The sequence below is a fragment of the Leucopleurus acutus genome (genome assembly GCF_964270905.1).
Source record: "Leucopleurus acutus genome assembly, chromosome: 9".
Classification (NCBI taxonomy): domain Eukaryota; kingdom Metazoa; phylum Chordata; class Mammalia; order Artiodactyla; family Delphinidae; genus Leucopleurus; species Leucopleurus acutus.
In genome coordinates this window covers 81,097,744-81,112,446 of record NC_139144.1, presented here as the reverse complement: position 1 = coordinate 81,112,446, position 14,703 = coordinate 81,097,744, and the positions used below count along the sequence as shown (strand labels likewise).

Below are 14,703 nucleotides of genomic sequence, written 5' to 3'. Positions count from 1 at the left end.
TATGCCAGTCATACAAAATAATGGGAACATAATCCTAATTTTCATCCCAAATCGCTTTGGAAAATATAGAAAATTACAATTTTTAGCCCAGAACTCAGTATTACAATTTAGCATGTGTAATTTTAACAAAGGGCTTTGAACTCTCCAGGGCTGACACAAGGATTTGATTTCTTGTGCAACCCTAGAGAGAGCTTTATTAAGAGGAATTTCATGAGTTGCTCGGTGCTAACGGTACTGGAATCCAGAGACTGGCAGGAGGGCAGTAGTTGATTCTAACTGCAGTGCCAGAGAAGACTGTTTAAAGGAGGAAAGACATTCCTCGAAGGCCAGGGAGAACTGAGACACAGCACAAACTAGGCAGACGGCCAGATGGGGGTGATGCCTTGCTTGGTAGATACAGGGTTTTTTTTTTATACCCAACCGTGGAGAGGTGTTTTGATGAAATTAATCCCAAGAGCTGCTCTTTGAAGGACTTGCATAGCACCAAGGCTGCTGAAGGATTTAGCAGGAACACTGTTTCATGTGTCTTCCTGAGTTTATCTTCAGGGTAGAGTCCTTTCCTGAAGGTCCACAGATCACACTGAAGAGACAGGACACGGAGGACCCCATGGGAGCCACATCTGGTAGGATTCCCAAGCCAGAATAAGCTGTCATTCTCAGACTGGCCACTGTTGGCATCTCTGCCACGAGGGGCTGGCAGCTTATAGGGGTGGCTAGACTGACTTTCTCCGGTTACCTGCTGGAATCATTGGAGCAATGGAAATGAATGCATCTGGTAATGCTGGCAGTCCCCAAGCCCAGGGTTCTCAGGTTATTATAGTTCTGTGAACTTTCAGCAGATTCATGTGGGGTACGTGTTCCGTGATAGACCCAACACTTGAGGAATTTATTTGCTCTTCACACTGACACAACATTGTTCTTTCCATCCTTCCTCTGCACTCTCGTTGCTTTCTCCTTTTCTTTCCCTCCTTTTCTTCCACTTTGTTCGTCATTGTCAATCTTAGACCTGACTTAACCCTCATGTGTAAGAAATTCGCATGTAATGTCTCTTGTTAATGTGACCATCAAACATTTAACACTGTGTGCTTGTGGTCTTGATTTGAGAATTTTCAACAGATGTTCTTTAAAGGATAGTTAGAATCTGTGTTTGAAATGGGGAAGGAAAGCTCACATCAGTGAACTTGGGAACTGTCATTGCTGAGTGCCTACCATGTAGCAGGCAGTGGACTAAATTCTTTCCATAGCTGTTTCTTAGGTCAGAACAAAATAGCAGTTTTAATCCTTGTCTTTAGAATGCTGTAAACAGATCAATAAACCACTTTCACTCTGGGTTTAATAACTAGAGCCTGGAAAGAGCACTGCTATGTCAAATGTTAGGTATTATTCATTGTAATAGATTTTTACCTATTTTGTGGGCTACACCATTTTCTCTTGTACCTAGTGATGCAAATGTATTTTGCCATAATGGCATGGGGCTATAATATGAATTATTTTGCCCCCAATACCAGTGTCATAATGGATTTCCCTTGCATTTCTCCTTTGTATATATTTTTGCATTTCTCTGGTAATTGATTCCCCCTGCTCACCTCGCTAGGTAGGGGTTTGATACTCCTTATAAAAATTAAACTCTTTTCCTTATAACTGGGATAAATTGGATTTACTATCTACTGAAGTGAAAATGATTCTAAAGCACTTGACCACTGATTGGGCGATGCCATAGGTGAAGTTACCTGTATAGTTCCTCGTATTATATGACACTACACTGATCGTATTCCTGCCTCTTGCTGTAGGATTGTTGTAACGCAGTTGTCCTGTAGAGATGTTGGTCAGCCATAATATTTACAATAATGTATTTCAAAGGATTTAGTGAGCCAGGATCTGGCATTTCTGATGGTATTTATGCTTAGTATATACAGTTAAAGTGTTTTCTCCTTCTGCAAAACTCACTGGTTTTTGAAGCAGCGTGCAGGAATCAAGTGGGAGAAAGGATCAGAATTTGAAGATGCATTGAAGTACAGAGGAAACCTTCACACGTTGAAACTGCGAAGGAGTCCATTTAATGGCAACTCCATGTTCCCACTCCATCATTTACTGTGAGCACTGGGGTTTTTTGGGTTTTTTTTTAGAATTTATTTGGTTTTGTACTTCATTTTAAAAAATGTTTAGTGCTTAGTAATGAAAAATAAGGATTATTACAATTACTGATACAGAAATATCTTAAGATACATACCTGGTTTTCTAAACTGTAAGAACTTTTTTTTGGGGGGGTGGGTAATGTACTTTAAGTTGGAGAGATGATCTGGTCCCTGGGCACAGGTGTTAGAGTTATTCCATCACAATCTCTCCAAAAAACGTCCCTTTTTTTTAATAACTACACCACAGCTTATAACACCTCTCTCTGCAACTATGCTGTCATCTTCGTCAGACCTCCAAGATATGTGTTCTTTGACTTCAGCTGCTGATAGGAATTTTCCTCATCACTGTTGATAAGCAGGGTAACCCTGATTTGGAAACTTCCCTACATCTGTAACATTCGTTGCTGCCCCAGAAGTTCTGTCGTCTTTGAACACCTCCCAACTTACGGCGCCTTTTTCAGAATTCCTTCTCTGAATTCACTTGACCTCACTTCCACCACTTGCTCTTTGTTCTCATTCCAAGCCTAGTTTCCCTTAACCATCCTTTCCAAGCCCATCTCATCTTCTCCAACTTCAGCCTACAGCCAGTTGTAAGCCATTTTAGTCCTACTCTATCTACGAAGTGCTACTGAATTCCTTGACTTCCAGACTTTTTTTCTGCAGTACCATTTGCCTACCCTGAGTCATCTCTACTGATTTCCACCAGATCTTTACTGCTATTTAAGAGTCCTTTATTAATCTCAACTCCTTTTTATATTCCCCATAGAGCAGTACTTCTCCGCGTTGGCTGCATGTCAGAATCACGTGAAGGGCTTTGAAAATGCTCAGTGCCCTTGCTGCACCCAAGACCTCTGGGGTGGGGCCCAGGTACCTGGTATCCAGGTGTTTCCAATGTGCAGACAAGATTGAGAACCACTGCCATAGGGCTCTTCCAAAGAGTCTTTATGTTAGTCAAGTTCTAGTTTTATCCTCTGATTCCTTCAGCTTTACTGGTTTTCACTTTCCTGAAAAATACAGGTAAAAATCTAAATGTCAAGTTATAAAGGGTTACATTTCATGGAGAGGAATTGTTAAAGGCTTCTGGGAGTATGAAGGAGTGGATTTCAACTGGAAAGGCAAGGAATGCTTAAATAAGAAAATAACATTTGAAATGGAACTACTGGATTGGGACAGAGGGCATGCTCGTGGAGGGAACAGTGAATAACAGTGTTTTTTAAAGAAGTTTTGAGTGTCATGTAAAATTTTGGTTTAGGAAAATGAAGACGGGGAATTTTGCAGGTAGTTGCAATAATCCAGGAGTTGATAAGATGAAAGTATGAACGAAAACAGTGACGGGTGAATTGGGTGAGATGAATAGAAGGTGGGTCATGTCCAGGGTAATGTTCTTTGATCTCATTTTCTGATAGGAATTTTCTACTTCATTTCTTACTGACCACAGTCACAGTGGTTTGAAAACTTGCCTGTACCTGTAGCTTTCATCTTCAGTTTAGCAACACATAGTGGATACAGAAGAGAAGGGTATGGGTCAGAAGGAGTTGAGAAAAAGAGTCAAGGATGACTCCTTGGTTTCTGACCTGGGCCAGTAGGAGGTGATGGTGTCATTCATTGAGGTAGAAAATAGTTAGATGAAGCAAGTTTAGGGTGGAAGGGGAGTTCAAATTTTTAGTATGCTGAATTTGAGGAACCCAAAGAACTTATAGGTGCTGTTCATTATATAGCTGAAAGTATAGGTCTGTGCTAATTAAATGAGATACTTGGAACAGTATAGCAAAAGGCAGTACTTAGTTGTTGTAATTTATTAACAAGACAATTCACATTAATTGTAATTTACTATTATGTGAAATTTAATGTTACTATTTTGGACCCGTATCTCCAATTACAAAGTTGTATGACTTTTTCTCTCAAATGTGTAGCAGCCTGAGTGAAGCTGATGATTGTGAAGGTGGCAGTGAGGTGGCTGTGAAAAATAACAGCTGCAATATACCCGTTATATGCACTTAACAGCTGCAGTATACCTGTTATATGCACTTAACAGTAGAAAGCCACTTAGTCCTAACAGCAACTCTGAGGTAGATGTTATTAGTACCCCCATTCTTTAGATGAGGAAACTGAGACCCAGCCAGGCTAAGTAACTTGCCCAAAGTTAAACAGCCAGTATGTGGCAAAGCCTGTATTTGAACTTGGTCTGGTTCCACAGCTCCTGGTCTTAACCACTACACTGCAGGTAGCTTGGAAAGCTACTTTTTACGTAAAGGAGAAAGTGTTTAGGTAAGTCTCGTGTTGAGGACTTCAAGGATGAGGCCTTGGAAGAAAAATCCCAGCTAGAGGTGTTGAAAGTGCTAGCAGCAGGATGGTTAAAGCAGTAACTCCTGAGATCTCAAAATAAATAATTAGGAAAGAGGAGTGTGGGCAGGGGAGGGTGTGGGGAGGGTGTGTCTGAGTGAGGGAAGAAGGACAGTCAAGCTCTAGGAAAGGATACTTCCATTTAGGAGGTACTGATTCTGGAATTGGTAGTTCTCTTGTGTAAAAACTTCAGTCAGAGGGGTTTTATAGAGCCTTCCTTTCCTCTGAAGTTGGAAAGGGGCAAAAAGTAATTTTTATAATTCTCTTAATAATAGCAGTTTGTTTTAAAAGTTCAGGCCTAGGAAGCACAGTTGCCTATTGAAAAGAACACCAAGCCTTTACATCAGATGGCCTGCACATTCATATCCTTGCCCCAGGGCAGAGCATCTCGGAACAGTGGTCCTCAGACCGGCAGCATCAGCATCACCTGGACTTGTTGGAACTGCACATTCTTAGACCCCACTGCAGACCTGTGGAGTCAGGAACTCTGGAGGACCCAAGAGTCTGTTTTAACAGGTCTTCTAGCTGATTCTGATGGACCTTCCAGTTTAAGAACCTCTTCTGTCACAGAGGGTCAGTTCATTTTCACAGAAGGATGCATCATACGGTTGTCATCAGAAATAGCATAAATGAAAATAAGTGTGAATTTTAAAGCATGACACAAATAATAGTTGCTGTTAAGTTTTCTAGAGACACATTTAGGCATATTTCAGGTATCCAGCTGCTCTGTTGTGCATGGCTTGTGCATTAATGCTTGCTCCTTTTCTCTCCCGGTTCTGGTTTCTCTGCCACCACTATCACATTGCCAAGGGAGTTGTGAGGAGATGAATAGATTTTAGATGGTTTATGAATTTCAAAGCATAAGGACAGAAAAAAACCTGAGAAGCAGAAACAGCTTAGGGCAATCCATGCACTGGACTGAGCAGTCCGCGCTGGCAAAGGATAGTGTTTAGTACCACCTGTTCACTAAAGGTCTGAAAATAACATACTAAAATGGTGGGCTGAAGATGAAATTCAAAAAAAGAATCATGTAGGGGCTTCCCTGGTGGCGCAGTGGTTGAGAGTCCGCCTGCCGATGCAGGGGACACGGGTTCGTGCCCCGGTCTGGGAAGATCCCACATGCCGCGGAGCGGCTGGGCCCGTGAGCCATGGCCGCTGAGCCTGTGCGTCCGGAGCCTGTGCTCCGCGACGGGAGAGGCCACCACAGTGAGAGGCCCGCGTACCGCAGAAAAAAAAAAAAAAAAAATTATGTAAATTCCTCGGTTTGGATCCGTAAAACCAGCTTCACAAACACTGGAGGGAGACTCAGTTTACTATCTTTAACATTGTAGCTGAAAGTAAGTACAAGAGGAGGACCATCGAGCATCTAAGCAGGCCATCTTAAGGTGTGTGGCCTTTCCTACTGCATTAATAGCAGCGTTGCTTCTGTAACTAGAATTGCTGTCCTTTTCTTCACATTAATGGTGAGAATTTACTTATGTGGCAAATTCATTGATGAATCATTTCATGCATTCATTCATTAAATATTGGTTTGCCCTGGAAATACAGGGGTGAATAAACCCAATGCCCTCATGGAGCTTACTTTCTACTTTCTAGTGGAAATAAATTATATTAAAAAAATTTAATTTATTGAATAGTTATAAGTGCTGTGTAGAAAAACAATACAGGATGGGAACTTGTCAGAGGCAGAGTTGCAGTTTTAAATAGAGAAGGCTTTGTCAAGAAGATGAACAGCTGGACAAAGGCCTGAAAGGAGCGAGGGCCCTGTGCTGGAACACAGAGAAAAACTGGGCCATGTGCCAGGAGAGCCCTCACGCTGGTGAGGGCGCCCTGTCATCTGAGGAGTGTTTAACCTGGAAGGTTGAAGACAGTGTTAGCTGACTTGAACACCTGAAGAATGGCCTGGGGAGAATTTAGATTGTCTTTTCTCTTGCAGGGGTTACAAGTAGGTAAGAGAGTGACAGCTACAGGGAGAGTGTTGCCCCCTGGAAACAAAGAACTTTCAGGTAGTGGGTCCTGCCCATAGACAGGCCATTGCCTCCGAGTGCCGAGAGTTTCTCTTCCCTAGAGGAGTTTGGTGGTTTGGATGTCGTTTTGATGGTGGTGGCGGCAGCAGTGGTGAGGGAATTCAAGCTCTGGAAGGGTGACTGGATTTATACCTTTGAAGTCTTGCACAATCCTGAAAATCACATGTGGAGATTGAAATCATTGTTATTCCACCCATAGTTGCCATCTGGTGGAAAAACAAATAACTACAAGGTATCGTTCAACAGATATTTAGTGAGAGTCATTATAAGCCAGGGAAATGTAGTTCAAAAGGTTTGGGGTTTATTTTTTCTGACTTAACAGAATGTTTGTTTTTAAGATTGATTTACTTTCCAGAAATTCTTTTTTCATTTTGGAACTTTGTCTGCTTGTAGGCTCTTGGCTTATCAGGAGCAAACCCCTCGCAATCCTCAAGATTCATGTTTTATAAACCTTCCATCTGAAAGGACAGTAGCTCATTCTCTGGTATGCTGATAGTGTTGTAGAAAATATAATTTGGCTTTTAGAAATATCTGCTCCCAATTTCTGTGTCAACATTAGGACATCATCCATCTTCTCAAAAAAAAAAAAAAAGTTTGAGATGATGTATCTGCAGCAAAGGACCTGTGTTATTTTCAATCCATTGTGGATTATTTTGTAAAAACACAAGATCATGCATTTCACTAATTCTGAAATGTATAGTGAAAATAATTTGGACTGATGGAGGGGACGGATAGTTATATGAAAGAAAAACTTGAGTAAAATGTTATTTGTGGAATCTAGGTTGAAGGTCAATGTCGGAACAGAAGAGATCGTTTGCTGTGGGTTTTAACTTAATGATTTCTTCACATTTGATAAAGGAATAGGATCAGTTAAGTCAGTGATTTTCAAACCACTACAAACTTTTTTCGGCTTTTCTGTATGTTTGGACATTTTCATAACAAAATACTGGTATAAAATCATGTATTAGGATGTCATGGCAATGTCACATCACTGCAAGTTTCTACAAACATACTCTCTGTACTTGTCGGGGGACAGGTTACAATCCGTGGCATTGGTCCACGGATCACACTTCGCATAACTGATTAAAAGCTTATTTTACTGTATTATTTCATATAATACTCAAAAAAACTGTTTGAAAAAAGGGATATAATTCCTATTCCACCAGTGGCAAAAGTGCCCGAGAACAGTTGAGTCTCTCAGCTTGTGTCACACCTTGAAGGCTCTTGGCTTGTCGGGAGCAAACCACTCAGGTCTGATTTCCTTCCAGGTTTTGGTACATTCTTTCCTCGTCGAGAGGAGAGCAGTGCAGCAGACGTGAGGGTGAGGTGAACAGCATTACACAATCGGGGTTGGAATATTGTAAAGGTGGAAACAGCACATTTTCTTCCATACAATAAAGATAAATGATTTTAGGGATTTACTGAACATTAGATAGTATAAGACTGTAAATGTAATATACATTTAAAAAATTTACTTTCTGTATCATTATAATGAGGGCAAACTGCGCCCCCCCCAAAAAAACAAACAAACAAACAAAAAACCTCTTCATAAAATAGGCAGAACGAGGCAGCCCAACCCAGGAACTTGTAGAGTTTTCTAAAATTTTCTATAATACCATGAAACATTGAATGAAATAGGGGAAGGGTGAGGGGATTGATTAGGAGGGGGTGATGCCTTCTTTCACTTTATGTATGCATATAGAAATTGACTTCACAAATTTACATTTATCATGCTCCCTTTTCCACTGTGAACATGATCTTTTTTTCCCGTTACGACTTTCAGTCTGTGCAGATTGGAAGCCCAGCCAGTGCTCAGTGATCGTGCTTCTCTGTTAAGATTTGTGCTCGGAGTGAGTGGTTTGGTAAATTCTTCAGTTTCTGGCTCTGTAGTTACAGGGTTAAGGAGAGTTTGCCATCGGCTTAGGGAGATTTAAGCTAATCATTGAGTTGGAAGATATCTATAAAGGAAGACTAAAGGATCTGCTATTAGCTAATATTAGAAGAAAAAAGCTTTCTAAAAACCTTGTAATATTGATGATGGGAAGAGCATGTGTATTCTTTTTTCCATAAAAATAGTTTTATACTTCTCAAATCACATTTATGTTCATTTGGATGTAAACTCGCCTCAATTCCTACCCGCAGATAATGCGAGAAGCCTTTGGTAGTTTAGGGGGTTTAGGTTTGCTTTAAGGGCTTTAGAGTTGATATAAGGGATTTAGGTGAGTTATAAGGCAGGGTCTTTTGTGAGCACCTGCTTCCTAGTTTACACATAAAGGTCTAGACATATCACAAAGGTCTAAGCACATTTTTTTTTTTTTTTTTTTTACAGATTGCTATCAGTTTTAAGGTATGATTTCTTAACATTTGAAAAGGGAATGGGATTGGTTAAATCAGTGGTTTATAAACCTTGGGAATTCATGGATTTAAAAAAAAAAACACCAATGTCAAATATAGCCTCTTAGTTTTTTGCCAAGAAAGATCATTAACCACTACAACAAAAAAACTAACCCACAATCTATTGTTAATAACATTGTATTACATAGAAGTGACTTGCACATACGATTTCTACTGTTAAAATATGGAGGAAATTTAGCTTTATTAGAATGACTTTGTAATCTTTATGTTCATTTCTTTACATTGAATCAGTGAAAACCTCACTCCACACTGGTCAAAACTACCCCCCTTTTCGGATTTAATAACTTTCCAAAATCCATTACGACTATAAGAACCTCATTATTCTCTGTAAAATTTGAATATCCAATGATACCAGACCCTGCAGAGGCTTTAAAGGTGCAGTTCTAATGCAGTTCATAGTCTAAGCAGGGGAGAGATACAGTGATGCTGTACAGAACTTGCTTGCTTGAGGACAGGTATATTTCATACCTTCAGAGAGGATGGGAAGTGCTAAGAAGGCACAGGATGAAGAGCTGGCATAAGCTGGGGAAAGTGCCACAAAGGAGCAGAGGATAACAGGAGTGCATTCGGCCTCCTCATTCTCTGCATTCTCCCGGCTCCTTGCTCTGTCCCACTCAGTTTAATGAGCCGTGAGCTGATCAGTCACCACACTTGATTGCATGGTCTGGGCTTAGATTTTCACTCCTCTACAATCTGGCTGTGTGACCTCGGACAAGTGTCTTTACCTCTCTGTGCTTTTGTTTCTTACCTTTAAAACAGATACTAACACCTACCTTATGTGTTTGAGGGTTAATATAAATAAAGCCCCTAGAGTAAACTTCAGCTGTTTTCAAAATGCGGTCTTTATCATGTGACTCTCTGACAAATATTTGGGTGGCATTCCCTGCTCTGGGGATAAAGACCAGATACCTTTCCAAGGCTTATAAAGCCTGTCCCTTCTCTCCAATCTCTTCTCACACCACTATAGCCTCATTCCCTTCACTGAAGCCCGCTGAGACCAGCCGTGTCCCACCCTACCACATGGTCCCTTGGTCTCCCCTCGTTTTCCAACTGATTCCTCTTGGTCTTCATACCTCCATTGACCTCCTCAGATAGATTCAAAGTCTTGCTACAGACTCTTACGGTGCCAGAAATGCTCAGTAGTATACATCAGGCTGTGGTCATTTTAGTTCGTGTAGTTTGTTTCTTCCACTATAAGTTCTGTGAAGGCAGCAAACCCATGTCATTTTGCTCACCAGTAAATCCCCAGCACTGAGCACATTGCCCAGCAGGGAATATGTTTTGCTAAATATTTATGGAACAAGTGGATGAGGTACGGTAAGGGGGAGGAAGCTTGTAGAGAATGTCAAAGGCTAAACAAGCGGTTCCCTTTATTGGAAGAGAAAATATGTTCTCAGGAGCAGTGGAAGAGAAGGCTGGAAAGGTAGGTTGAGGGGGACTTGGATGGGTGAAGAGGCTGGCACAACAGGGTGCCAACAGGGAATATAAGCCATGGACTGGCTTTAGGCGTGAGAAGTGAACAATAGGAAATACTGGTATTTATGCCGGTAAACTGGGAATTATTTGATATCTAGTAAAATCCATTTTTACCAAAAAATTGATCATGAATTGATAACACCTGAAAAACAGTTTAAGAAACTGTTTCTCCATGGGCCGCATAGATTATTCGAATCATTAGCCAGTATTTTATTTGTCATTATTCAGGAGAAAAAGGCGTCTCTTTGAAGCGGGGCTCTTGTACTTTCTCGGCGTTTTCCTGGCTGAACACACCTTGGTGGCCTTCCCGGGAACCATGTCATAGATGACCACAGTGATTTGGCAAGCAGATAATGTTTTTCTCATCGTATACAATCCTTTTGAGTCAAAGAAGCAATGCATGTTTCAGATCAAAAGCAGTATGTGAACAATAAGTACTTTTGTAGAAAAGTGTATTTGAGGTTTTGTTTGGACAGCTGAGCAGACTCACCCTTTGCAGACACAGCTGCTCGTTGCAGTCACCACATCTCAGTTGTGTTATTAGTTCACCATGACTTTAAGCTCTTCAGTAACTTCTTTGGTCTCGAAGCTGAGCAGGTGAATGGGAAGGGTGGCAGTTGGTGGTTCTCAGAGGGCCCACGTACAAGTTAAAACCCAGTAAAATGTGGAGAAAGGTAGCATGTGTGGTGTATTATTTTTCTGATGTCCGGATCGTAACTCCCCACCCTCACCCTGCCACGCCAGGTGTGTATTCAGTTGGTTGTATATTCAGTGGCCTTTTCACAGGGAGGTCACTGATGGGTGATTCCACATGTGTTGGCCAGCACCCAGCAAAATACATGGTGTGCAGGGGTGAGCCCTTGGTAGGAGTGGGGTATGGTGGGGTGGAAGAGTGCGTAAGGAGAATAAAGAAATGTTGCTTCTGGGTTCCAGAGGCAGGGATTCAGTCTCTGTTCTCCCAGTAACTTTGTGATCTTGGGCGAGTCACTTCTCAGCCTGACCACTTCATCTGTAAAAGAGAATGATAATGGAGAAAGGGACAGGGTGATGATGAGGATGAAAGGAGATAATATGTGAAGAGCTCTAGGGAGACAGAATATCTGCTCATTGGTGGGTGTGTTGATATACTAAGTTCCCGTGGCCGCTTCTGCACCAGGATGGCCCCCTGTTATGTGTTCTCCGGACAGAAGTTCACTGAGGATCCTGGGGCCTAGAGCAGAAAGCTGGCGTATGTGCACGCTTGGCTTGGAGAGCGGCATCTAGGACTAGCCTTTGCACGTGGTCACACTTTACCCGCCTTTAACTTGCTAACTGTTCTTATGAAAGGACACAGGATTAAGACAGTTGATATCTAATGAGACAAAATCCATCATGGTTACAGTTTCATAACTGATAACATCTGAAAAATTAAAAACTGTCATCTCTGCAAGAACAGCACAGATGGAGAATTAGACAGTATTATGTTTTTAGACAATAAACATCTTATTTTTCTCACAAAACTAGTTCTCTGTGGCATCACTCATCGTGCCTCCTTCCCTCTGAGATATCTTTCCCTCTCCCGTTCATATGGGCAAGGTTCATGTCCTATACTTTCTTCTGTAAGCAAGTAACTGAAACTCAGTAAACCATACTGGTTAATTGTTTAAATTATGCAGTTGCATGGAGGGGGAGATACAGTGGTGAATGAAACAGTCTTTGGCTTCATGGAGCTTACTGTCTAGTGAGTAAAAAGTAAGATGGTAATAGAATTTGCAGTTAAGTATTACAGTTATAAAGTGAATTTAAAGGAAAAAGAAAGGGTGCTAGGATTGCATACAAACAACATAGGATATGGCCGATTCAAGGTGATTCGGGGAATCACTGAGGGTCAACTGAGCAGGGATCTGAATAGTTGGTAGGAGGTAAGTTGGTTGTGGTGAGATGGACAACGTGAAGTTTTTGAAGGAAGGATGGTGGAGGGCGGGGCATGGAGATTGAGAGAGAGAGAGATTTGTGATGAAGCCAGAGTGATAGGTAGTTTGGAGCCAGTTGAAGTGTAGGGCCTCAGAGGCCTTGCTGATGACTTTTGGTGGAAAGTCAGCAAAGACTTTTTAAGCTGGAGAAGAATTTAAACGGCCAGATTAAAAAAAAAAAAAGATAGATACCAGTGAAGAGGATAAGTTGGGGAAAATGAGAGTAGAGTGGCTATCAGGGAAATTTCTAAGGCAGGAAGACCACTTAAGAGGCTGTTGTTCTTAGCCAGCTGAGTCACAGTGAGGGGCAGGAACGGCTTCTGTGGGGTGTGAAGAAGTGCGCAAGGATTTCAGAGGAATTCCAGGGTGAGCAGGACCAGCAAGGTTTAGGGACAAGTTGTATGTTGGGAAATAAACATGGAGGAGATGGTGGAGTTGAGAATGGTTTCCAGGTCTCTCCAGGAGGGAAATAGGTTTTGATACTCATTGAAGCAGGTAAGCAGGGGGTCGAGCAAATAATGGGAGAAGTCATGAATCCCATCTGAAATTTGTTAAGTTTAGGGTGTCAGTGGGACGTGTCAGGAGAGCTGATGGGTGGTATTGGAGATGCAAATCTGAAGCTGAAGTGAGATTAGGAGGGGTTGGTGGATCACCCTTTGTGATGGTGTTGGGATTGGGAACACGTGCAAAGTGGAGCCCCTCAGACCTAATGATGGTTGGGATGGAACCTTAGCGAGGACACAGGGAGGAACGGCCTTCTGATGATGGTAGGCCTTCCTTTCTCCTCCACATCTAGGGCCAGGAGGGCTGTTCCTCATTCCTGCTTTCAGATCATTGCTCTTCCTCCCTCAGGCGAAATCTCTTTTGCCTTCTGGAGTGCATTCCTGTTCACTGTTACCACTTATTACACTTGCAGTTTTTCGGTGTTTATCCATCTCCTGGTTCCTCTCCCATGGGCATCCGTATTTGAGGAAGCCTGTGATCCAGGTGCCTGTCTAAATTCTCTTCTTTAGCCTCAGAGGATTCAGTGTCTATAGATAGTCATCACTTTTTTCAACAAACCTTTATCGATCCCTTACTATAGGCAGGCACTGTGTTAGGCACTGGGTTCACTAGAAAACAAGACAAAGTCACTGCTCTGGTGGCTCTTGTATTCTGGGGAGACAGACCTACAGTAAATACATATCTGGTAGTGCTGTGTGCTAAAAAGAAAAACAGAGCAAGATAAAAGGGTGTGGTGGGGCTTCCCTGGTGGCGCAGTGGTTGAGAGTCCGCCTGCCGATGCAGCGGACACGGGTTCGTGCCCCGGTCCGGGAAGATCCCACATGCCGCGGAGTGGCTGGGCCCGTGAGCCATGGCCGCTGAGCCTGCGCGTCCGGAGCCTGTGCTCTGCAACGGGAGAGGCCACAACAGTGAGCGGCCTGCGTACGGCAAAAAAAAAAAAGGGGTGTGATGATGAATAGGGGGAAGGGCTGGGGCTTCCTCTGAGGAAATGATGGTACTGACACCCGTGTGAAGTAAGAACATAAACCATGTGGATATATGACATGAATATGATAGAATACAGTGTAAACCATGTATATCTATCCCTGTGTAACAATTTATCCCAAAACATAGCAGTTTAAAACAGTAAATGCATGTGATCTCACATGCATTTCTCAGGATTAGGAAGCTGAGAGAGGCTTAGCTGGATGTTTCTGCTCCGGGTCTCTCATGAAGTTGCAGTCAAGCTGTCTGCTGAGATCACACTCGTGGCTCAGTTAGTCATGAATTTGCTTTCCAGTCCACTCCCCGTGGTTCTGGGCTGACCTCAGTTCATTGAGGGCTGTTAGACCGAGGGCTTCAGTACCTTGCATCACAGCAGCTTGCACCCCCCGGGCATGTGATGGGAGAGTGCACTGCAGGCTTCCACAGACTAATCTCAGAAGTGACGCACCATCGCTATTTTCTGTAATCCATACCATAAGCTGCCTCTCTTTCCTGACTTGTCTCCCTCGTTGCCTACGTGTCGTTTCCCAGTTCAGCTTTTTGCCTTCCTCTCATTTCCCTTTTCATGCAAACTTTCTAGAAGAACAGTTTATATCGGGTTGGCCGTTCATTTGGGTTTTTCCATAAGACGTTACGGAACATCTTATGCAACGTCTTATGGAAAAACCCGAACGAACTCCTTGGCCAACCCAATATTTGCCGTCTTAACTTTATTACAACTTGTCCTTTCCTCCTTCCGCAGATCAGTTCCTACTCTTTACCACTCTACTATCTTCTCTGCCAAAGGTGACCAGATGGTGGTAGAGACAATCAAATTTCTGCTGATTTCCCTTGTGGTACTTGATTCTCTTTCTCTCAGGACTGTCT

General features: G+C 42.4%; 1 protein-coding gene across 5 annotated transcripts in view; it reads left to right on the top strand.

Moving 5' to 3' along the window:
- CADPS2 (calcium dependent secretion activator 2) overlaps positions 1 to 14,703 on the top strand; it is a 484,769-nt gene that overhangs the window by 127,716 nt on the left and 342,350 nt on the right. The gene's annotated exons all lie outside the window — the stretch shown is intronic.